The sequence below is a fragment of the Lissotriton helveticus genome, chromosome 11 (assembly GCF_964261635.1).
Source record: "Lissotriton helveticus chromosome 11, aLisHel1.1, whole genome shotgun sequence".
NCBI lineage: Eukaryota > Metazoa > Chordata > Amphibia > Caudata > Salamandridae > Lissotriton > Lissotriton helveticus.
Window position 1 is genome coordinate 684,090,762 of NC_136072.1, and position 26,106 is coordinate 684,116,867.

Below are 26,106 nucleotides of genomic sequence, written 5' to 3' on the forward strand. Positions count from 1 at the left end.
TTTAAGTTGAGAACCTAATTTTCCCACATTAGCAGTTTTACGCGTTTAGTCTTATTAATAATATACACTTGTGCACAAGTGCTGCATGCTCCTAGCTCTCTTCACTGTCACTGCCCAGCCAGCCCGAAGAGGTGAAATGCTACCTGCAAAAGGTAACAAGGAACAACACATGGAAACGGTGCTGGGAGGTGACATGTTGCTCCTCAGTCACTACTCCGACGTTACCACACCTTCCTTTACCACGCCAATCAATACAGAGACTTGCCTTAGGAGGGAGCCGGACTTTGGAATAGTATAAATTACTTTTTCAACTCCAGTCAGAGTATTAGTAGGGACTTAAAATCCAACACAGGTCCAACAATGTGCCCCCTAAAGCAAGCCATTGTAATGACTTGAGTGGTAACATCGCAGTCGGGGTAGTGACTGCGGAGTAAAGGCAGGCCGTGGTTCTGCCTGTGGGGTAAAGAATGATTCCCAGTGCCAGTGCTCACTGTTCCTGATGGAGTGCTGTCATGGACGTCATTTAGAGGTTGCCGGAAGTAAGTAGTAGTTGCACCCCAGGCTTGCCCTGTGCCATTGCCATTGCGACCTCAGGGCTCAGAGGTTGTAAAAAAAAGAAATTGCAATAACAGAAGGTAAACAAGGTCCTTCTGAACCCTGTTTGCTTTCTGTATCTCCCATATTCACTTCTAACATTAGACTTTTTCTTTTGTACAATAAATAAGTTCAGCAGAGCGATGCACATAAAAAGTGTTGGTAGTGCTTAATTCTTGAACAAATGGCTGCCAGAGCTCAAGGTTCTGCTCTGAAACCCGCGGCTGGTGCTAATAAATGCAAGCATCCCGAATGCCAAGGCTACTTAATCTTCAATCCACTTTATGTCACATTAATTGACTGCCAGACACTCCCTGTCCCTTAATCTCACACCGGAAGGTTCCTGCTTTCTCACTTTGAGATGTTTTTTCCATCTTTCTCTTCCTCCTTCTTTTCCCTTTCTGTGTTTTTTCCTCTCTTGTTCTCAGGAAATGTCCAACGAGGAAAAATAAGCGGCGGTCACCAAAATTGAGAGCCAGTGGCCTCACCAGCAACCACTGGCTCATATTAAGCACTAAGGGCCACATGAAACAAAAATCCATTTTGCATTTTGTAAATAGCTAATTTTAGGTAATCGCTATTTAAGGAATGCAAAATGGTATGTAAGAAAATAGTAATTACCTAATAGCAATTCCTAAAGATTCGCAAACACAATTAGGTAATCGCTATTAGGTAAACAACTCCGTTCGTTTCTGTGGGCCTAAAAGCCCTTAGGGGCGAACGGTTTGCATTACCTAATTTGCGATTAACTAACTAGTAATCACAAATTAGGTAATGAAAACCCAAGGGTGCCCATGGGCCTAAAGCCCCCGCTGAAGCACCCCAATAATAAATGTGCTCATGTAAAGCACACACATGACCTAGTGGCATGTGTGCTCTACATGCCAGTTTGAAAAAAACTTTTTTTTGTGCATTTTGAAAGATTGTACATGGTTACCATTGACTTGGATTCAATGGTAATAGCTTTTTCTAAATGCCCAGTTTACATTTAGGAAGTGGTTGGTATGTGTGCTTAGGGAATCACAAATTGTGATTCCCTATTTGTAGACGCAATTTTAGGTAATCACAATTTTTTATGATTACCTAAAATTGCGACTACAAAGCCCTTCATACAGCTTCAAATACAAAATGGTTCCGCACACGTGGCCCTAAGTGTTGGTATTCCAAATCTCAGTTGTACTATTTGTAACTTCGGGCTTGGATGTGAGGAGATAATGAACATTAATTGCTACAAAAATGTAACATGTAATAGAAAGCATGTTAGAATTATTATTTTGTTGAATTAACAAAATGTTCTAAGGCTATTGTGGGGCAGGAAGGCTGGCACCTAGTGCACTGTTTTCTTTACCTGCTCTCTTCCCAATTGGACCCAGCTCACAAAACTATATGTGCATGCAGGTTTAACTAACACACATATGGATTTACAAGTGGAATATATTCACAAAAATGACATTGCAGATAATTATCAGGAGGGACTGCGCTCCAGTGCCAATCAAACGCTTGTTGCATTAACATGGGTATTAATTCTTAATTCTATTCATAAGATTAATGTGACTGATCTGTTGGAATTAATTCTCTATGCCCTCAGTGAGTTTCTTACTTTTTTGCTATTAATTTATTATGAACCATTTTTCAGAAAATCAGAGATTCCAAAATAAGATCAACCGAGCCTTGATAAAGTAAGAATTTACCTGAGAAATACGTGTTGGCTGAGGTTCTGCTCAATGATGGAATATAAGAAAATCGAATTCTGGTCTGAAAGGATTATATATTACTCCCATCCCGTTAGAGACTATTTGAACGTATAAATTAATAATGTGATGTGAAGCATATTTTTCAATTCTGTGGTGCACAAGTATTTTTGATATAACAAAAATATTTCTTGTAAACATGCGCAGCCATATAAACTCGATTGCCAAAACGGCCAGATTCTACCTGAGTTACCTATAAAACTTAAAACCCTTCCTCAATGTGACCGACCTTAAAATGGCAACCCAGGCACTAGTCATTTCCAGACTTGAATATGGATGCTCTACTCTCTGGCCCCTTTGAAGGCCTGCCCCAACACTGCCGCCAGACTCCTAACTGGCTCAAGAAATTCGACCACATCACACCCCACCTCAAAGCTCTGCAATGGCTTCCCCTAGAGGCCAGAATCCAATTTAAACTGGCCTGCATTACTCACAGAACCCTTTTTATCAATTCCCCTTAATTGCTCGCACAAAAACTCATGGTATCCGGAGGAGCCAGAAACTCTCAATCTGCCAAAGACCTGCTGCTGCAACCTGCACGCTTCCGGAAGAACAAAACCTACAATCGGGCCTTTTCTGGGGCTGCGCAAGAATTTGGAACTCTCTCCCACCTGCCATTAGAAGACTTCCATCCTTGGCACACTTTAAGAAGGAAACCTAAACCTTCTTAATGGGAAAATACCTCACCTAACGAATACTTTACAGTCACCGCATTGTCTTGACTTGCCCCACTCTCCACCTTGGCAATATCCATGGCCTCCACGGATGATACATATTCTGCACTCCTGGGCTTACCCCCAAGAGCTGCGACTGCTCGCCTTCTTGTATAATGTATCTACCTGTTTTAATTTTTATATGACATGTAGCCGGTCTTTAAACATGCAGCGTGCTTTTCCTGTATAATGTATCCCCTACCTTCCCTAATTTGATCCTTCCCGTCCCTACGCTTCTATACCTCCCATTAATCATGTAAAGTGCTCTGATACCCTCACGGGTCTGGTTCGTGCTCCATAAAACTATAAAATAAATTAATAAATAAATAAATAGATTATATTCAAGCTCTTTCCCATCTGGTGTCATTCACCACTCCCTCACGATGCCATGGACTTCATCTTTGCTAATGTCTTTCCATAAAGTTATAATGCTGCCGTTCTACTTAAAATGAAGTAGACAGGCTTTAGAGATTAGCTGGACTAAGCTTAAACATTTTGTCTCTGTGAACAATGCCCCTAAAAAAGGTGGACACAAAAAGGTATGTACTGGAAATAATACGTCATCCTTTAGATCATCCAAGGTACCTTTTCGTTATTACTGTCATGGAGGGGGTCTTTTTATTATTAGTGTTGGCTACAATTTCATCAACTTCTATTGTTTGAACAAGCTTGATTATCTGACCAGTATAGTCCAGGTTGGAGATAAATCATATTATCAGTTAGCGCACATGCTCTCTTCAAATCCTCAAAGTAGCAGGAAATGCTCTCCTCTAAACTGCTCTGGCCTTCTCTCGCCAACCACGCCTGCCCCCAAATCAGGGGCTTTTGAACAGCCTCCACCAACATTTATCACCAGTAATATTTGCCAACTGCTCCAAGCAGGAGGTGAAAGTGTGTGGATTTGAGCGTGTTATTTCCTTAAGAAGGAGGAAAAAACAGACTTAGACACAGTGTTCCTGGGCCTGGGTAAATAACTCATAAATCCCTTAGGCAGGTGCTCAGATACGGGTCTGAATCAGTAATACAATCAGTGGCAGCTCCTCCGGTCTCCGCTATGGCGGAGGAGCATCACCTCCCACCAGCAGCCTCAAAATGTTAAAAAATAGAATGATATTAAACTGGGTATATTATCATGTTATTTGTCTTTCCTGGGCCAAGTCTTGAGGGTGGTGCCTAATAGGTGACAGGCTTCAGGAGGAGTGATGCACACTGCTGTCAGTGCACATGTCAGTTTGGCTGGCCATTTTAGGACTACCAAACTGAGATGTCTCCGACCTGAGCTGCGTTGCCGGATTAGAGACAGCAGGCACAGGCTCCCAGTCTCTCTGGGAACTCAAATCCAGGTCTCTCAGGCCAATCCTGATGCTGCTGCCATGCTTGAGAGAAGTGCCTGAATTGGCTGCAGGGGAGTCTGGGTGACTGTGCCTGCAGTGGACTGGAGCAGAGTGACGCAGAAGAGTGGCAATGCAGTGGGGGGGAGGTGGCAGGAAACTTCTTTTTTAGTTTTTTGTTTGTATTTTCATCGGTCATCCCTGTTAAGGTCACTCAAAAGTAATGAAAGCTGGGCACCCTATAGAAACTGCCCACTCCAGCCCTGACAGCACAGTGTTTAGTAGTGTTCTTGCCAAAGACCATAAACTTAGTTTTAGCCATGTTAAGTTCCAGATCCCTCTGCCTACATCAACTCTAAAAAGTTATCTAAGAGGTTTTGAAAACACATAGGAGTTTTAGGAATTAATAGCGAATCATCTGCAAACAGCAGTTTTGGAATTTTGACACTGTTTAAAGCGGGAGAATGATTTGCTCAAGTCCTTAATTCCTTAACCACACCTTTTATATATAAAGTAAGCAGGGTTGGCACTAGTACGCACCCTTGCCAAACCCCACAGGATATTGCTTTGTGAGTGGACCCTTATCGCTCCATCTAACCTGTGCAAAATTTCTCTCATGTAGTTTGATTAGGAGGTCAATTTAGCCGCTTGGAGCCCCCATGTTTTCTACAACTTTCCAGAGTATCTTGCGTGGTACCAAATGGAACACAGCTCACAGATAGACAATTTTCACGTATAGTTTTTGGCTAAAAAGCAGGGCCAAATTCCAAGGTACTGATTTTTGTTTGAAACCCGTCCTTGAAGGATCTTTTACGAAGAAAAGCATTACAGGCTGACAAATCCTTTGAGGGACCCAAGCTGTTTCTTAGCAGAATGTGAGATAGCCAAGCAGGAGCTAAAAATGTTGCTGGGGTGGGGGTCGGGGGTCGTACACTTACATATCCGTGCATAGTGCACAAGATATAAGTTAGTACTCAGTCACGCCAAGTGCAACTGGGGGGATATTTATTGGCAGGATATGCTGCAATCCCTTATATTTAAGGGCGCACGTAACTGCCGTAGCGCGACTACACTGAGGTCCACGGAGTTGGGAACAAACTGCGCTCCGCCACCCGCCTCCACACCCCCTAATAGAAATGTAAAAATGAATGCAAAAAGTAATAAAAACACACTTACCTTTAGTGTAGTGCCCCGGGCTGCCATCCTCCTCCTTGCCGACGGTGGATGTACATCTTGTGAGAACAGTGCATGCGCGTACAAATGCACAGTTCTCGCCATGAAATGCGCATACGCGCATGCACAGTTCTTGCAACATGTACGTCCGACGTCGGCCAGGAGGAGAAGGGCAGCCTGGGGATGCTACAATACAGGTAAGAGTGTTTTTATTTCTTGTTACATTCATTTGAAGATATTTTTTTAGGGGGGTGGAGGCGGGGGCTGGCCAACTCTGCTCCGCTTAGGAGTGGGAGTTTTGCCCTATACTCCAAGTTCTCCACGTAACGCGGAGTAGGCAAATCTCTGCACACTCCGCTGGTGGAGCAGAATTCTCCGACCGCCGTTACTTATAATGAATGACAGTCAAATCTTCTGGCATATCGTTACATATGGGAGCCCTGTGAGTACAAATTCTAGACTATAATATACAACCGGAAAGATGGATAGAACATTTCTCCAAATTGTATGAACAGGATTACCTTATCAAACAGCCCCCTAGAGAGGGTACTGGGTGCCTCAAAAACGATATCCCAAAAGCAATTGGTGGGCAGATCGATAGGGGTTACTTTAGTCTAGCAAATACTGTTTCTGCCATTGATAGTCTAAAGTTATCAAAAGCACCTGGACCTGATTGCATACCTGGATACCTTTATAAGTCAGAACCTCGGCTTTGGGCTGCCTATATAAACCTTTTATGAACCGCAATTGCAGCCGGGGGAAAGGGGGGAGGGAGGGAGATCCCAAATACCTTGTGATAGGCAGAAATAATCCCTGAGTTCAAGAAGGGTGATGCTTGTTGTCCTACCAATTAAAGACCTATCAGCCTCACAGACAACCTCCAAAATATTTTCTCAAGGTAGGTTTTGGATAAATTCCAACTTTGTATAGATGACGAGCAGATGCTGTCTCTCTTCTGGCCAGGATTCACACAAAAATCATTGACTTGGAAATTTGCCCTACTTGGTTGCCACAAACTATATTTGGCAGTTGTCTGTCTGCGAACCGCATTCAATTAGGCACCAACCAAGAAACTCTGGAAAATCCTAGAGAACAGGGGGGCTCAAAGCAGCTTAATTGATCTTCTAATGAGACTACAGCAGAGAAATTATGCACAGGTCGGTTGGGGCGATAAGGGTCTACTGACGAAGCATATTCCAATATTCTGCTGCATTCGGCAAGGGTGTGTACTCGCACCAACCCTGTTTGTTTATATGTACATTTTGTGGTAAAAGAATGTGGGCAGGTTATTAGTGGAAGTTCCCAGGAGCAGAGGAAATTTATTTACCTTGATTCCAAAGTCTGCCAAATGACAAGTGCGTAGTTCAAAGTTTAGAAGGCCTTCAACCAAGGATTCATTTTTTAAGCTCCATCTCAATAAAATCAGTATGGGAAGATTTGTCGCTTTATCTATTGACAAGCTCTATGTCAGATCTGACAATAGAAAAAAGCACCTTTGGGTTCTGAATCAGTATATAACTGTGTTCATTAGTGAGTCAGTATCCTCAAAGGCGTCACTCATCATCATCATCATCAAAATATCTTTATTCAATTTGAGGAATCATAAAAGAGCAAATCATACAATATTCCAACAAATCCAACTTAAAGTGCATTCATGATTATAAAGTGCCAGTATATGCGGTATTACATTTGTACATGAAGACAGAGAGAGTTTGGGTAGAAATCCATTCAGTTCATACATCAACACAGTCATGGAGTCCATTGTAATAATATACACAGGTATGAGTTACTAATTAATAAGGAAGATCGTTTGTGCAAATATGCAAAATCCGGACTAAAGTGCAATTGCCAACTAATCACAAGAAAAAAAATCAATTCCGAATATAAAGTGCAATGCCTTTAAGTAAAATATTTTCCCAAGAAAAACAAAAATTACAGAGTATATATTTTATTATAAGATATAAATACTATGAACATAAAAAACGTTAAAAAACAACTAGGCAAAGTACTATCTTGATGTTTTGAAATCTATTAAGACAAAAGTCTTATTTAAAATTTCAAACCATTCTTCATTCTGATATAGTTAGCAGCCAATAAGAATCTAGAGACTCCAAAGACAACAAGCTGGGTATTATCGGTTTTTAAAATACGCAACATTTCCATATATCTTCTCACACCCAGCTTTCTTCCTAACGGTACAATCCATTTCTGTCTAGCTTTCATGTAAGTAGGGCAAAATAGGAGAACATGAGCTATGCTTTCCTCTGTTGACAGCTGGCACATTATGCATTTACTGTCTTCCTCCCCATTACAAGCACTTCCCCACCCGGCTGTAAAAGATCTGACTAGAAGCGTCCCGTACCTTAGTTTTAAATACAGTATCTTTGCAAGTTGAGGTTCTATTTGATCAAGAAAAACCTCAAAGCAAGGGACGGGTTTGAACATCAGGTAATCATTGGTAAGTGGGCCAGTGCTGCTTGCTATTCGATACATTTTTTAATGCAGCCTGGTTCCAATAGATCCTCTTAAGTTCTATTTTTGTATTAAGGGTCACATTTTCTGGATGGAGCCAGAACCCGCTGAGCCCTAGGTTTGTTAACCACCTACGTACGTTAGCCAGCCAGGGGAACGATACATGCGTATCCAGTGCAATTAGTTCTTTTAGTGCCATTCTGTAAATAAAAAGTTCTTCAGTAGCCCATAACCTGATCCAATACAATAGGGTCATCAAAACTGCTCTATCCTCAATACGTTTTAGTCCTAGATCATATGTGTACGGTATCATTGGGGTGTTTTGGGGCAAAGGGATCAATGCTCGTAAAACCCTGTTTTCCCCCGTAATAATTGTGGTCATTTTCTCTCCGCCCCACAGTTCAGACCCACAAAGTGCGGCAGTTTGAGCCTTTGATTTATATACCTCCAATGCCGGAGTAATAGATTTGGTGTAAGTGGCATGGAGATTTTTGAGGATGGGCGCTGAGTTCTGGGTTAAAACAGTTCCGGATTTCTTAATATGGGGACGCCATGAAAGCTTAGAATCTAGGGTCACTCCTAGATAAACAAAATTGTCTACCCGCTCTATTACTGCACTGTTAAGTGTGATAGTACTTTTAAAACTTTTGTGGGGCTTGAGGCACATATATTCAGTTTTGAGGGGTTTATTTCCAAGCCTTTTTCTGTGCAATACTCATCCAGCTTGTTGAGAAGATTCTGAAGCCCCCTGGGAGTTTGGGAAAGCAAGATTGTGTCATCTGCAAAAGTAAGGGCGCACACGTGGGAGCCACCTAGTTTTGGCGAATCATGTTTTGATTTCAATAAGGAGTCTACCATATCATAGATGTAAAGGAGGAACAAGGTTGGCACCAGGACACATCCCTGGCGCACACCTCTCCTCACCGGGATCTCCTTGGTTAGTTCCCCACTTACAACCCAACGAACTTTTGCGTAGTTATTTTCGTGGAGTCTTATCAATTGCACCAGGATATTTTTAGGGACGCCTTGTTTTAGCAGATTTTCCCAAAGCAGATCTCTCGGAACTAGGTCAAAAGCGGCCTTAAAATCAATAAAGGCCACATACAGGCTGCCTAATCTTAGTTTGGTATACTTCCAGCCAAGGGTTAACAATCTAAACACCTGATCTATGGTGCTGATTCTTTTTCTAAATCCAGAATGGTAAGGGGACAGTATATCACTCTCTGTTAACCAGTCATTTAACCTTTCCAGGAGCTGTTTGGCATACATTTTTTGTGAAATGTCTATCAGGCTGATCGGCCTGTAGTTGGCGGGATTGTCCCTGCACCCCTTCTTATGTATAGGGACAATCACCGCCCCCTTCCATGAGGCAGGGATGGGCTGACCACTACTTAGCGCATTACACAGTAGATTCATGTACGGTGCCCATACGTCTGGATCATGTTTGAAAAGGTTACCCGGAACGTTATCGGGTCCGGGAGCTTTCGATGCCTTGATAGATACTGTCGCCTGCTTGGTTTCTCAAATAGCAAAAGATAGTGGTGTAATATCATTGGATTTTAACAGCTCGCTAATTATATTTGGATTCTGGCTTGGTAACAATTGCTCTGGTGCGTATAACTGTGCAAAAAGTTTGAACCAGGTAGTAGGAGCTAAGTGGTAGTCCTGAGCGGGCTTGCTGAATTTAATACCATTTGCAATTATCCGCCAAAATAGTGAGTGGTTTCTCGCCCTTGCTGCGAGTAACAAATCTTCCCAACCTGCATCCTCCCAGCGTTTACACTCTATCCTTAAAATCCGACTATAGCTATTCCTTGCATGTCTAATTGAGGCTGGTTCTTTGGAGTGTAAAGTTCTAATTAAAACTTTTTTCGCACTTCTACACGATTCATTAAACCAGGGGTTAGCTAGTTTCCACTTGTTCTTGGGGCAGGATTTCTCTATTGCTGCTCTAGTGAGGAGTGGTTCAATTTTAACCACTAGCATGGAATGGATTTGAGCAATTAAAATCGGATTTGTAGCATCGGTGGAAAGAAAAAAAGGTTAAAAGATCGATAAAAATATTATAAATGGCAGTCAACGGTTCAATGTTCCCTAGGATTGTTGGCCATCTAACAGCCCTCCTGTTATTGCACAGCATAGGCTGTGGTACCTGCATGCCTACGCAGTTCTGGGGCTTAATATATTTAGCATCTAACAATAGGGACAGGGGGAAGTGGTCACTTTCCCTCCTTTCCTCCACTCTAAAATCGATCACATATCCCCAATGTGTAGCACTTATCATAATGTAATCTATTCTATTGGTGAAAGTGCTTGGCCCCTTGTAAAAGTGTTTGTTCGCTCAATATCAGATGGGCACCTGCCGTAACATGCCCGCAAATCTTTTTCTATGGTAAAATTAAAAATCTGGAGGGCTGAAGCAGTACACCTTGCTAGTTTGTCAGTGCTTAACTGAGGGATACCTAGTGCAAGATCTTCTTCCTCGGTTATGGTGGACATACCCCGGAGGGGTTCATAGCAACAATTAAAGTCACCACCAATTAGGGTAGGACCATCATTAACGGTAGAATCGATGATCCCAGTTAACCGAGTAATTAGCGGAGATTCCTTAGCAGGGTCACGTGGTCTCATATATAAATTAAAGAGTAGGAAAGTGGATTTGTTGGTAAATTTTAAAAGTAGTCTCTGGATATCATGTGAACCTGTCCATATTTCATCTATTTCAACATCTATTTGGCTCCTATCCAGATTAGGAGACCACCAGAAGGTCTGCCTTTATTGTAATGCGTTGCTGGAATGCTGAATGTTCGATAACCCACTTTAAATATAGACTCCAGGGCCCACGTCTCCTGAAAGAGGCATATATCAAATGCATCCGTGTATTTTGCCAATCTGGTTCTAGTAACTTTTTTGCTAACCCTGCTATGTTCCAGGATAGGATATTAAGATTCCCTATGATAGGAGCACTATCACTTGATGGAATCTGCCCACTTTCCATAGAGGTATTAAGGTTATCAGGAAGAACGTCAGTCCATCCTTCAACAGGGTCATCATAATGATTTGCTTTAGCGGGCATTATTTTCCCTAGGGACCCTGGATAATCTCAGTGGTGCCCATAATTTAGCATTGACGGATTAGCAGGCTCGATTAGTCAATCCACTAATTCAAGATCACTCTGAAGAGTCAGAGCAATTGCCGAATCAGTGGGAATAACCTCTGTCACCATGGAATTCGTCCTAATACCACTGTTGAACGCTAGTTTTTTATTTTGTCTAATCCCCATCGTTGACTCAAAGAAACCATGGGTTCTCAAGTTAAAGGCTATTAGATTCTCAGCTATTTCCCTTGAGTAAAAGGTTACCCTGATGTCATCTAAGTCCCCACCTTCTTGCTGTTGCCGTTCAACATTTTTAATGTCGGATTTAATTATGGAGAGGCAGTGGTGCTTGGTCTTTAACCAGTGTATAACCTTATTAGTCAAGGAATCCGAATGCTCCTTGGTTCCTAACTTCAATCTAGGGGTATTTGTAATAAAAAACATGGGATTGGATCAGTCCCTCATGCAAAGAGTGGGGAGGTCCCTGATTTAGAGCTTGTTGGGGCAACTCCTGGTATACATCTTTTCTCCAGTTGTTTGTCCATTCTCGAGCAATCCCGCGTGCACTAGTAGGTGGTAAACCATCAGTTGCCACTTTTCTCTGTTGGTTCACCAATACACGTGCACCCCCACGTGAGCTAGCAGGTGGTAAATTATCAGGAGGCCTTTTCATATGAGAAGGAATTTGGTCTCGTCTACATAGGTTATGCTTTTCCTGTCGGGCTAATGCTTGGAAGCCTAGGTTTTGTTGGCAACCACTTCCTCGGTCAACATTACAGGGCCCAAGGGTACTGCGAAACTGGGGGTTGACTGGGATAGTTGCTTGATGAAAGCACTCAACCGGTTTGATAGCATTATTTTCTGATCCTAACTCACGTGAATTAATCCCATTGAGATTAGAAGTGATGCCCCTCTCACCTGACTGAGTATTATTGGCAAGCATTTCCATCATTTTTTTAATCATGCTAACCTCCTCCTCAACTTTAGTTAATTTAAGCGTCAATGCAATCATCAAACTGTGAGTTTCAGTGAAATCAGGGCGCTGGGGAGGACATGATACAGGAGGGTTATTTAAGCTCCCGCTGGGAGTTTGTCCACCCGCCTGATGGTGCTCTAAGCAAGATTCTAGGTTTTCTGCTAAAACAGAGAATCTATTGGAACATTCAATGGTTACAATTTCATCTTGAATATAAGTGTCTATGGGCTGTTTGTGTGCTGGTTCATTGTGTGGAGCATCAGGTTTACTTGTTGAAGCCGGTATCTTTTGCATTAGAGGAACTGGCGCTGCAAGGGGGGAAGCTTTTTCTACTGTCTGATGAACTATAACTACATTGCTAGCAGCTTCCTTATTTGGGGTTTTGTTCTTCTTGCTATAGTAGGATGAGATTTTATTTCTGCCTCTGATCATATGCCTCTTGCTATCAGCTAGAATGTTCTCAACCTCTTCTATGAGGTTGTCAATGTCCACCAGTGTACAATTATCAGCTGCAGATTTAGGGAGTTTCTGGGTCCTCGCAATTTTTTCCCTACCGGTAGTTGTATCTGCAGCTTTTCTTTTCCCCATCTCTAATGTTATTCCAGGGGGATATGTGCAATCTAAAATGGCAGTACAAAAAAGTCAATCCTACAAAACCTACAGCCCCTTACACCTACTGAGATTCAGGGCTCACAGCAAGAGGGGATTAGAACATTAGCAAATGTTTTCACTTGATAAAGGCAAAAAGAATAATTATTTCAAACTATTGTAACTTCTAAACACTTTTCCTCGGGATACGACTGTAAAAGTCACCACCTATCCAGGGTAGAGCCACACAGCCTGTAATGATAGGTTTCAGAATCCAAAAGAGACTATTGCCATAAACAAAGTTCCAGATGGCGGCAACCACACGTTATAGTAAATCAGTTCTCTTACCGGTCATTAATTTGATAGAAGTCAAGAGAAGACCGTGAACTAAACTTTCAAAAGGGGTGGCCCAGTCCAGTCTTAATCGGGCTTAGACGGGCGCGGAGGGGCCCGTCCTTGGCCCGGGCAACGCCCGGGTATCGCCCGGGCATGCCCGCACACGTCCCGCGCTGCGGGAGCCCTGCAGGGTTTTAGTAGCACCTCCTGGCACAAAGCGGTGACGTTGTTGGTGTGCGCCCCCGGGGACTCTGAGAAACTGAGTCCCGGGCGTCTCTGGTGTCTCCCACCGCATGAAAATGGCGGCCGTGGCGGTAGCAGTCACCCGTGGGCTGGTCTATCAGGCTGGAGCTGGTGAAATGCGGCAAGGCAGCAGGAGCAATGTTGGCAGGGACCCGCGCTGCGGGAGCCCTGCAGGGTTTTAGTAGCGCCTCCTGGCGCAAAGCGGTGATGTTGTTGGTGTGTGCCCCCGGGGAATCTGGGAAACTGAGTCCTGGGCATCTCTGGTGTCTCCCGCTGCGTGAAAATGGCGGCCACGGCGGTAGCAGCCCCCCGTGGGCTGGTCTATCAGGCTGGAGCTGGTGAAATGCGGCAAAGCAGCCCCCCGTGGGCTGGTCTATCAGGCTGGAGCTGGCGAAATGCGGCAAGGCAGCAGGAGCAACGTTGGCGTCACTCCTCAACTTAGGTACCAAAGTCAGGTATGCTGTTCTTTTTTGTTTGGCGTGTGTGCTATATGGTTGATGCCACGAAGAATGCCTAAAAACGGGATACTTGAAGTTATGATGTGCCTCGGACCAAATGGCTTGATTAGTGAGCACCTAGAAGAATTTGCGGGCCCCGGAAGAGAAGCATCAAGTGGGGAATAACCGTCTCCCTCTTGGAACCTCTTTATATGCAATTTATTTGGCCTGTGGTCTTGGAGTCCCTGCTGATTACCTTAAGATCAGGTGAATTCATTTGCTGCAGTTCATGGAAGGTTATAGATTAAGGGCCTAATGACATTAGATGATCGATGTCTTCTAATGTAGAATTTTCCATACATTAGCTCTAGTGGAAGTTGGCCCCATGGATGGTTCCTGAGATCTTTTGCTTCAACAATTGCTAGCTTGGGGCCTTTTGTTTCCCCATTTACGGCTCACTGATTATCTGGCAGTTCAGATATAAATTATCAAAACCAAACACCAGCAGACCAGCAGACCTAATTCATGCAAAGAAATTGGCACTTATGGTTAGAATGAAAGAGGGGGCCCCAGCCCAACATATTCCAGCAGATGACGGGGAAAGATGGGAACATCTTGGCCTACTCTTCGCGCAGGCGCACCACTGGGAGTCTCGGAGGTTGGAGCGAGTTTAGTAGCATCCCGCGGTAGTCACTGGCCCTGTTGTGCCCTGGGGGATGAAGTCCCACCTAGTGCCAAAGTCTTGCCTGGAAAGTGTGCAGCTTTCAGGTAGAGAAATGCTGACTTGTTGACCCACTCTGCAGGAAGGTGGAGTAGGTTTAGTAGCATCCTGCGGAAGTCAATGGCGCGGTTGCAAGTATTGCATGATCCCTAGACACACCCTGAACCATTACCCCTCATGGGTCCTCCCCGTCCCAGTCCTTACAACGTGAGGCAGTCCTGCCTCCACGCAGCCAATCACAGCGCCAGTTTTTCAAAAGCTTACATAAGCCCCTTCCACCTACCGCCATGTCTGTTTTTTTTCTGCTCCGATGGTGGTCGGAACGCTGGTGCTCCCGGTTCCTGTTTCTCTTTCGAATTTTCTTGAGGACGGGGCCGTGAGTGTTTCATTTGCAGTTTAATCCTTCTGCATTGTTTCCTGTGTGTTTTTCTCTCTGCGCATCCGCTCCGGTCCCCTGTTCAGCCTGGCATCCTATTCTGGGGTCAGGGACTCTCCCCATTCATGTGCTGGGCTGTTCGTGGTGTCCTGGCTCTGGGTCATTCCGGTGCTGTGGTTCTAGTGCAGCGTCCGGCCCCCACGGCCATGGTCTTTTGACCTTGGGCTGTGGGTGGAGACTACGGGACTGCCCTTATATTTTTCCTTTTATTTCACCAGTCTCATGTTGCGTGATTTGGTGATTGGGGGCAGTGTTACTTGGCGGTTGCTGGGCACTTCCTTTGTTGTGTGGTGAGTTCCTGTTTGGTTCAATTGCTTGGGTTCGCTCACCATGTGTGAAGGAGCGACTTCACCTGTGCCTGCTTGGGCCGTTTCCATGCGCCATAGTTTCCTGGTTCTGCAGGTGGGTGATGTTTTTGCAGATTCTGGGGCTGCGCTGGATACTGTGTAGTGGTTCGAAATCTGCCCATGCTGTCAAATTACCTGAGTTGGTAAAGTTTCAATCTGTGCTATTACACAGTTGTTGTTTAGGCTGTCCAGTCTGCGCTGCCGGGTGCCTGCAGTGCATTGTCCTGAGGATAGGTCTTTATTTGGGTGATGCTGGGCTGTGGTCCTAGATCCCTGGCTGTTGTGGGGTTTTTCCGCACAGTAAGATGGTTGACCTTCCCTTCCATGATGTCCTGTTGGATATCCTGACTGATGCATGGCTCACGGCAGATACGCAGGGTTTTCCGCATTTTTTGGGATGGCGGTTTCGCCTGGCAGACTTTGTCTCTCACTTTCTCCTGCATTTCTATATGCTGCTTCTTCTTTTGGGGTGCGTGTTGGCTCTTGTTCGGCCTGTGCTTCACTGGTCCTTCTCATGGGTTGTGTGGAGTTGTTTGGCTGTTTACGGGCCCGCCTTTCTGTCTTGGCATGGTGGGTTGAGTCTTCTCCTCGGCTGACATGGCACTGGCGCCTTGGTCCACTGTCTGTTTCTGTGGCTCCTTGGCTTTTCGGCTCCCTCTACTGACAGTCTGTATGGCGGTGCTCTGCCTTCCACTTGCCCTTTCGTGGGTGAGGGGACTGTGTTCTGTTTGGTTCCCGGCCTCTGTTGCGCCTGCCCCTGGGTGTTGGTCGTCTGGGGCTTTGGGTATTGTTTTGCCCTGGGAGGGGGTCTCCGTGACCTGTTGGATGCGGTTGCGTCTCTTCTTCTTTGGGTCTGTGTCCCACTCCTGGTGTTCATCTGGTAGTGGGTTTCCTATCTCCATTGCTATTGTTGTTGCAGTTTTGGGGGCTCGGATCTGTTGTTCCTGGCTTGTTGGTCCGGTCTGCTTTACGACTGGTGGGTCCTGTTGGTCTTCACTCTTGGTTGTCGGTTTCCTTTCCGGGCCGTCGCCCTTTTTGGGCTGTTTTCACGGTTGCTCCGTTGTCCTTTGGCCTGTGTTGCTTTTTCCTTCTTCTTTGGGAGTCGGCCTGTTTTTGTCTCTGGGCACTGTTGTGCTGGTACTGGTGGTGGAGCAGGGCCAGGGTTCCTCTTCCGCTTTGTTCCTGGTCCTGACGCCCGTTAGTTCCTTTCTGCACGGTTCTGTGTCCCGAGACTTGATACCGTTTTGTGCCGCTTGGCTTCCCTGGGTTTGGGAGTTGACTGTTTTTCACGTTCCATCCGTCCAGCTTGTCCGTGGTTCCTGTGGTTTGCTGTGGATGGGTTCCTTTCTCCGTTTCATATGTTGCCTTTCGGCTTCTCTCCTGCTCCCCAGGTTTTTCCGTGGTGCTGGCTCTTGCTGTGCAGGTTTTTTGCTGATTGGCAATTCCACCCTGCTTGCTCCTGTTCTTCTAAGTTGTGCAGGGTCAGTCCTGGTCAGAACCTGGATGGGTGACCGCCTGGGATGGCCAGGTGCTGTAGGCTTTTCCCTATGTGGTTTTGTCCAGTTTCTGCTTCCACCCTCCTTGTGGCTATTCTGGTGATGGTGGCGTTGATGGCCTTGTTCTGGTTTCTGGGGTTCATATTGGTTCTGGCCATTTTTCATCTAGTTCCTGTTCTGGACCTTCAGTTTCTCTGGCCTGTCCTCGTCACTTTGCAGGGGGCTGTTTTCTCCCTCCAACTCGGTTATTTTCCCTGTTGACTCTTTGCGAGTCCTGCTCGGTCGCCCTTCTGCTCTTCGGGGTTGGTTGCAGATCCAGGGGTGGTGGCTGCCTCCAGGGCTGTTGTTCCTTGGACTTGCCTGCTACTCCTGTCCTTGGTGTTTCTTCTGATTGACTCCTTGGGTCCTTTTCCATGCAGTTTACGTGGCTCTGGTTCCTCTCTCCCTTTTCTAGTTCCTACTTTGGCCTGGTGGCTTTGCTCTCCCAACCTGGTGTTAGGGGTGCGTTTCAGCTCCCTTCTCTCCTCTTGTTGCCCTTGGACGCCTGTCCTTGGGGTTGGGAGCCACGTTGGTTTTTTGATTTGTGCTGGCCTTCCTGTGGCTCATTGTTGCTTGAGCCTTCTTGGGGGGGCCAGTTGCATGTCTCTGTTCCTGCTGGCTTCCATGTTTTGTTCCCACAACGCAATGGCGCCTTGGTATGTCTTTTGACTCTGGTGGCACAGGCTCCCACGGCTCACTCTGGGCAGTGTCTCCTCTGTTGGCTTTGAGTTTCTGTTCGGGAGCATCTGCGTTTTCGTTCATAGTTGCTGCTTGGGCCTTTTCCTCCTGTCCTCTGTTTTGTGCCATCTGGTGCTCGCTTCGGTGGCGCATTTTCTTTGGTTGGTTCGTTTTGGTGTGGCCCCTGCACATTTTCTTGGCCTTCGGGTTTCCTGTGTGCCCTCCTTCCTATTTTTTCCTCTCGAATAGTCGAGTGATGTAAGGGGGGTGTGTAGGTGTCTGTATCGTTGGCCTCACAGTCTTTGTTTCCGCTCCTGCTGCTGCTGGCGGGGGTCGGGTTCGGCTAGATTCCATTGACTCTGGCTCCTCTTTTGGGTCCGCAGTTGGTTTTTGCCCTGCATTTGTCACTTGCTTCTGACGGCCTGGCTCTTGTGCGGCTGTCGTTGGCGTCTTTGGGCTGTTCCTCTATGGTGGCTCGTGGCATCCCGTTGTCGCGTCGGCCTTCGACACTTGGGTGCTGTGGTCGTCATTGGGGTTCTTCCCATTGGATAGTTCCTGTGCTGGGGGATCTTACTTCTGTGTTGGATTTTCTCTGGAATGTTTTTTTTACAGGGCCTTCCGCTTTGTCTTCTCAGTTGTCGGCGGTTCGTGCTTGTCGGGGTCCTGGGGCCTCCTTGGTGGTTTTTTGCCCCTTTGGTGAGTTGGTTTCTTCGGAGCTTTCGGCTTCGTCGGCCAGTCTCTCCTATGCTCGTGCCTTCTTGGGTTTTGACTGCTGTTTGGGGGTGTCCGATGTTACCCCCTTTTCAGCTGGAGGTGATTCTTCCTGGTTAGTCTGCTGGGGGGGTCCCTTCTTCCCCCTTCCTTGGTTGTTCGCTGGACTCTCCGTTTTTTCCCTCCATTGTTTTCTGGAGTTTTCTCCCGGCCTGTTTGTCTCCTGTGGGGATGTGGCTTGGGGGATGTGGTTTCCGATTCTACGGTTGGTCGGTGTGTGCGTTTGGCAGTCTGCCTGCCTTTTCAGTCCTTTGGATCTGCCTCCTCCGTTTCTTGTGCTAGGTCGCTCAACGCGTTCTGTGTCTGCTTCCTGGGCTGGGGCTGTAAGGGTTTCTATCCAGGGATTTGTTGGGCGACCACCTGGCTATCCCGTCACGTATTTGTGCTGCCTTATTGGCTTGATGTTTTACGTGCCTCTGCTGGCTGTTCTTCTGTTGGTGTCTTGAACGTTGCTGTTCATTGATCTTTACTGCTTGTGAGTTCCTCACGTTGTAAGGACTGGAACGGGGAGGACCCATGAGGAGGTAATGTCTTGTTACTTACTGGTGATCTTCATTACCCCGATTAGGGTACTCCCCGTCCCAGTCCTCTACCCTCCCGCCCTCCCGCTGTGTTTGTGTCAGAGTCTTGTTGATAACAGGCATGGCGGTAGGTGGGAGGGGCTTATGTAAGCTTTTAAAATACTGGCGTTGTGATTGGCTGGGAGGAGGCAGGACTGCCTCACGTTGTAAGGACTTGGAAGGGAAGCACCCTAATCGGGGTAATGAAGATTACCGGTAAGTAACAAGACATTTTCCAGCTTTACCATACAAAACTCCCATGAGTATTTCCAAATTAATTTCCAATGTCATGATTTTCAGCAAATTATAACCATTAGTCATTGCTACAAGACTTTCAGAGTTTTTCAGATGACCTTCCATCTCGGCTGGGCTATTGAAAAGCATATTTAAAATGAGTATTTATTCCTCTCATTAAATTGGATATTTCGACCTTCGTGTTACCTATCGCGTCCATTCATACGAAATTCGCTTTAATTTACCCCTTCATAGTATTTATTATTATTATTTTATTGCATTCAACTTGTGAGTCATGGAGAAAATACGCAGGCGCATTGCTAATGCCATTTTTGGCGACAATCGCCTTTATTAACAATTTGGCAATTGATTCTGAATAAAGTAAAGACTATACAATATGTACTCGATGGAACTTTTTTTCAATAAATAAAAAATTAGTCTGCAAAACTCGAATGGAAGGTGTTATTTCACTCTGTACAGCGTTGCATTTGGAAATGAATAAAATATGTGGCAGCAATAAAAAGTTTTTCACAGTACAGTTTCAAAGTGCAAACAAATGACCAACTCCAGCAGCCAGAATAAATTGGCATCTATCTTTCTTTCGCTACTTCTGAAACCATGTTCAATGTTCATCTTTTTAAAGTTAAATTCAATTTAGAATATCAGGCTGAGGTGACCGAACGTGGGTGGGGTTGCTGCCGTTGGAGACCTGGTGAGAGAGAGAAGAGGTTAATATGGGCAGCAATAAATCAAAACGAAAGCCCCCTCCCAAGAAGATTTAAGTATTTTATTTATTTTTGCAATTTTATATAGCTCGGACATATCCCGAAGGCATCGGAGCGCTTTACAGCTGTAGCATGATACAAAGTTGTAGTTACAATACTTATGTTCGGACATATTGTATCGGTAGCTGCGACCTGGACAAATCCAGCCATTGCCCTAGAGACGTTGGAAAATATGACATGAATTTTGGATACTTGTTTTACTTGTACCTCCTGTAACCAGGGCACGAGTCGGGGTACCACGCTGGTGGACGGCATCCCCCCACTTATTTCCGAGGGTTTTTCAGGGTGGACGCCGGCCACCCTGCTAAATCAAAAACCAAAGTAAACAAAGCATTTCCGGGTGGGCGAGTGGCTGGCTGAATCCGGAAGTTACCAAGCACGCCGGTCACCACGCCCCTGCACCTACCAGGTGCACCGTTGCCGGGGTACCCAATAGACGCCAAGATCCGACCTCAACCAATGAATGGGTAGGTCTGCAACTCGGCAGTCCCGCCCACCTGCAACATGCCCTTTATTTTTCGGGCTTTCTTGCAATTAGCTTCTTTGCTTTTTCGGAGCGAGTGACCCCCTTGACTCGGCTGCGACTGTCCTCCTTGCCTGCTGCCTGACCTGCCTCCGCTTCCTGCACCAGACTTCCCGGCCTCGCCTGCTGCCCTCTCCCGGCCTCGCCTGCTGCCCTCTCCCAGCCTCGCCTGCTGCCCCCTCCCGGCCTCGCCTGCTGCCCCCTCCCGGCCTCGCCTGCTGCCCTCTCCCGGCCTCTTTCAAACCTTTTTACACGGATTTGAATGTAAGTATGATGGTGTGCCCTTGTGTGTTCTTCCGTGTGTTGCTGTTTCCACATTTGTTTGCGTTTCACTGATTTTCTGATGGTGTATTTTTGCTATGTCTCTATTTGTCAGCCTGTGTATGTCTGCTAGTTGCTGAAAGTGTTTTCATGTATGTGTGTGTAGAGCTGCGTTTCCTCATTACCCAATCTGGTAGTCTTATTTAGTACTACATTTTCTGTTATTCTCATTGGCTGATGAAATAAACTGCATTACCGCCTTGGTGCTTTGGATTTGTGGCAACGCTTTCCGTACGGTTTCCTGTGAAATTGTTGCCATAATTCGACTTTGTGCCGTTAAGACCACCTATTCACAGAGAGGTGAAGTACTTTGCCCAAGATCACACAGTTTATTCAAGTGGTGATTTTGGGATTATAAGTCCCTTCTCTTTGCCTCGCAACCAAAACCGTAGCCACTTTTCATATCTTCTCCTGTTTTGACCTCTCCAACCAGACACCTTTCAGCAGAGATGGTTTTAACAGTGCGTGCTTAGCCTGCATGAATCTTTTACAGAGCAGCGAGAGAGGTAACAGTAGCCTTGGGTTTCATTGCTCCTAATGAGCCTGTCTGTGTTCGTTACATGCCGGTGAGATGTGTCCCCCCTCCTCCCTTCAAGCATCTTCTGGTGAGCTGAACAGGGGATGCGTTTGCCTGCTATATTGGCCATGTGCCTCGATGCCCTGTCTTTGTTGTTCAACGGTGGTATCAGTTCCTTACACTTATTGACTTGCACCTGTTGTTTTTCTTTAAACCTATAAAACAAGGATGGGGGTCTATGTGGTTGGGAGGGGGTATTTTAAGTAATTCTTTGCTGCTATTAAAGAAAAGCACGAGGCCCTGGCGAGTGACCTCCCTTTAGACAGGTGACAGTCCCCAGGCTCGGGGCTCTGTCTGCACAAACAGCTGCCCTGGCAACGACAAGTGCCACATCAGCAAAGTGCAACCGCGCGTCGAGCTCCGTTCAAGTGATGTTTTATTGTAGCCTGCCCTGACAGTGAGGCTTGGCTGGCATACCTTGTATGGCGAGTCCCCGACAAGGGGTGCGGCGCGCATGGGGGTCTACCTGGGTCTTTAACGCACATTCACAAGGGGCTCTTAAACTGCTTGGTTTGTGCTCGCGTGAGTTTGGGTGCACGCGCACTCACTTGCAGAGGACACTAGTATGTTCAACTCTGGACCACAGTATTTGTATTGGGTTTGAGTGTGCGGGAAGGGAACATGAAGGTGCTCGTGTGTTAAGGGCCTGAGGAAACACAGTTTCCAGCTCACCATTGCCGATTCTCATTTGTAAATTGCCCAGTACTTCCCCACCCCCACACTGGAAGTTCCAGTACCTGTGTTATTGGTGCTTCCGGGTTGAGAGAATACTAACGTCTTGTTCCCGCATGAGTCATAATCGGCCCTTTTTTTAGGAACTATCACAAAAATAAATAGTATTAATTCAAAGTAAAGCAATGTTTATTTTTTGTTGTACTACTTTTGTTCATGGTCCCATGTTTTAGTATGCCTCACTTACAGCACTTAATGGCTTGACTAATGTAGTTGTACGCCAAACTTCCTCCATACAGGGACCTTAAGTCACAGGCTTAAGTACCAAGCAGCTTCAATTGTTAAATCTTGCAATATATGCAAATGATAGATCTGCCTTACATGTGATGTCACTTCCTGTCATGATGTCACGTCCTGTCGTGATGTCACTTCCTGTCGTGATATCACTTCCTCCCGTGATGTCACTTACTGTTGTGATGTCACTTCCTGTCGTGGTGTCACTTCCTGTGACCACGCCTACCTTGGAGAGTCCCCCCACTTCTTTTTTAGGTTTTGCCTGGCGAAAAGATGCGCTCTGCGCATCTTTTTCGCGCAGGCGAAATCCTGATGAGAACTGTAGTGTGGCTTTGGGTCGGCCCTCGTCATTCATTGGCTGGCTCTATAAATGGAGCCTAGCCATTGGACGAGGGGCCTGTCCGTCAATGCCGGACCAGATTCGGGGGCGTTCCCGAGATTCTTTGGCTTTTGCCGACGTCACGCGACGTCAGCCGAAAGCCGGGAACGCCCCCGAATCTGGTCCGGCCGGGAAGTCGGCGCCGGTCTTTCTATGCCAGGAGAAAGGAGTGCAGCTGCCAGCGAGGCCCCGGTGCAGGAGAGCCCCGCCCGCGGCACCCGAGAAGAGAGCCCAGGCCCCGGCAGAGGAAGGACACCGCATGCGCGCCCGCCATCTTGCTCGCCCCTCCTCCTAGCTGCCCGGCTGCCGGTGACCCAGCATCCCCGTGCCTGACCAGCAGCAGGAGAGAGCCCGGGAGCGGAACCCGAGGCACGGCAACATGCAGCTGCCGCCGCCCGGCCACCAGTGATGGACCTGCTCTGCTGTGCCGCCCCGTCGCGCCTGAACATCTCCCCCAGCCGGACCTCGGCTCTTTCCCTGTGCCCCGGCCGCCCGCAGCCTACTGCGGCCTCTTAGTGCAGGGGCGACCCGCCCTCTCCGGGACACAATGCAGCAGCAGCCCGAGGCCCCACCTGAGGTGAGGAAGATGGCGCAGCCGGCGCCCGCTGTGCCCAGGAGGGGCAGCGCCGCGGGAGCCGCCTCGGGTGGCCAGCTGAGGCCGAGGAGAGGGACAGCACCAGCGAGAGCTCGGCCAGCAGCACTCTGAGCCACTATACGGAGAGCGCTGGCAGTGGTGAAGGCACCGGCCTGCAGCAGGGGTACTCGGAGCCCGGGGCTCAGTGTGCCAACTTGCCAGCACAATCGCACCCGCCTGAAGGCGGCTATGGACAGCAAAAGCAGAGCTACCAACCTCCATTGAACCCTTCGGCTGGTCATAGTATGGGGGCCGTGCCTTCACTGCACCAACAGCCCCCCTATTCACAGCCTGTGCAGACTCTACCCCAGCAGCTCCACTATGCAGCCCAGCAGCAGATTCCCTCCGCCCTCATCCCTCAGAGCCATGCCATGTCGGCTGCTCAGACTACTGTTACAGGGAGCGTGGCTGATTACTTGCAGCACCCCCATAAGCTGCAGACCACGGTAGTGTCAGGACAGCCAGGGCTAGCGGCCCCCGGTCACAATCTGTCGGCACACATGCAATCCACAGCTGCACAATCCACAGCCTCTGCTATGACTGCTGAACATGCACCCACGATGATGCCCACGTCAGTGGCCAGCAGTCAGAGTGTGGCCCAGCAAATAAATCTTCCCCCCGCAACGCCTGTCAGTCACAGCTTGGGTCAATCCTTAAATCTGCCCACTGTGTCGCAGTCCAGTCATAATGTGGCAGTGGGTCAGCACTTGAATCTGCCCTCCACGGCGCAGCAAGCACCAACAGCTATTAACCAAGGAATTCCCTCCGTTATGCAGCAGAGTGCCCCCACTCTGGCTACACCTCTCCTGCAGCCGCTTCAGCCCCAGGGGGTGCCGATGGGCCCTCAGGGTCTTCCTCAGCAATTGGTCATGGCAGAGCAGAACGCCCCCGTTTCCGCAAAACCCCAGGGTCAAGGATTGGAACCCGTGCTTCAAGGAATGAGTAATCAGCAGATCCCGGCCGTCAGCCCAATTCCCCCTGCCTGTTAGCCAGATCAACTTGACAGCTTCTGCTGGTCTGGGCCCTGCACCTGTCATGTCCCAGCCCCCCACTGCACACAACGGGGCTCAGGGTGTTGCTCACCATCCTGCCAGTGTACCGGTGTCCCAGCACATGCCACACCAGATACCTCTAAGTTCTGCTCAGTTCTTTGCGCCATCGCTCATCCAGTCAGTGGCAAATCAGATCGCAGATGCAAGGCGTCTCATGGAGCACTCGGTGGCCGGTTTGCCGCAGTCAATCATCGCCGAAGGCATTTCAGGAATAGGCGGTTCATCTTCCTTGGAAGGGAGTGGTGGCAGTCTAGCGGGTCCTGGTCAGCTTCTTCCATTGAAGTCGTTACCTCTGGTCGATGGCGAGGATGACAGGTAAGGTCATGTGATGGCCTCTGGTGTACCCCTTCCCTTTCATAATTTGTTTGACTCGGTGATGGAGTGTCCTGTGACTTCGAAAACACTCTCCAGTACTCTCCTTTTGTACCTGCTGTTCTGTGCTTACAGTATTGGGTGGAATTGTGCATCTTGCTATGCATCAGGGTTTAATTTTGTAGATCTGAACCCTAATGTAATACTACTATGTTATAAAAGAATTATACACCGGTGAACTTTGGACAGCACTTTTTGGATGGCCTTAACTCCACTTAAACTGCATTTAGAAACAGTGTGTCTTAAAGCACCCGTTTCCGTAACAGCAAAGTACTGCTGTGTGTTTGTGATGCGACACAAACTTTCAGAAGTAAAGTGCAATTTGGAGTTCATGTGTTAGATTGCAGCTCACATTTATTTAATGTATTTCTGTAGCGCAAACTTCAGCACATGGGCACCAGAACACTTTTGAACATTAAAAAAAGGAATGTGTTCACAACTGCAGTAGACGGAGAAAGTAATTTTGATATTCTCGAAGAAAGGTGAAGGCAAAGAAGAGTGGAGACCTGTCATAATTCTTGGTGGTGAATATTCCATGCTCACAAAACAGCTGAAGATGTGGTTTGATTTGATGTTAGTGTGTGTGGGGGCTTGCAGTGTGTTGGGGGCTTGCAGTGTGTTGGGGGGGCTCGCAGTGTGTGGGGGGGGCTTGCAGTGTGTGGGGGGGGCTTGCAGTGTGTGGGGGGGCTTGCAGTGTGTTGGGGGGCTCGCAGTGTGTGGGGGGGCTCGCAGTGTGTGAGGGCTTGCAGTGTGTTGGGGGGCTTGCAGTGTGTTGGGGGCTTGCAGTGTGTGGGTGTGTGTGTGGGGGGCTCTGTGTGGGTGTGTGTGGGGAGGCCTCTGAGTGTGTATTGGGGGGGCTCTCTGTGGGTGTTTGTGTGTGTCATTTGCGAGAGATCAAGCTAGTGGCATTGTAAATGACAATGCTATTTATTTATGTTAAAAAAAACATAAATAAAAATATTTTCAAGAGCAATGCCAATAGCTCAAACTTTAACAAAGGCAAAACCGTTGCATTGTAAATGCTTGTTTAGGACTTGTGCCCTGCCTGTAACCACAAGAATGTGGGTCGTATAAATGAATGGCGCTCAAATACAAGGGTGATATCCTGTGCACGTCTAGAATAATTTCAAACTCCCCTAACCTATCTGAAGCAGTGGATGTGTACAGCGATTGGACAGATGCTTCGGAAGCAGCCAATCAGTAGCATTGGTGCAGCTGTGATGCAGATTCTGAACACTTTCCCCAAATTGTTGGCATCTCTTCACTGATAAGGTCAACAAGACAATGAAAAGTTTGAAGGCCTCAAGTCTTCATTTGTGTTGAGTGGGCTTTTTCGGGGAGTTTGATGACAGTCGTTGTGCGCCTTGGTAGTTTTCCCGATAGCAGAGTATCAATAGAGGTCTAGCAGACCAGAGCAGTTGCATACAAAACATCAGACTAGCGCTGAACGACACCATTTTCACTATGTAGTTGATTGTCTTCAGAAATTGGTAATATAAATCAT

The 26,106-nt window shown here is 47.0% G+C and overlaps 1 pseudogene; it reads left to right on the forward strand.

Annotated features, from left to right (window-relative positions):
• The first annotated feature begins 21,182 nt into the window (after positions 1-21,182).
• LOC144790869 (TSC22 domain family protein 1-like) lies at positions 21,183-25,870 on the forward strand (annotated as a pseudogene).
• The last annotated feature ends 236 nt before the right edge of the window (positions 25,871-26,106 follow it).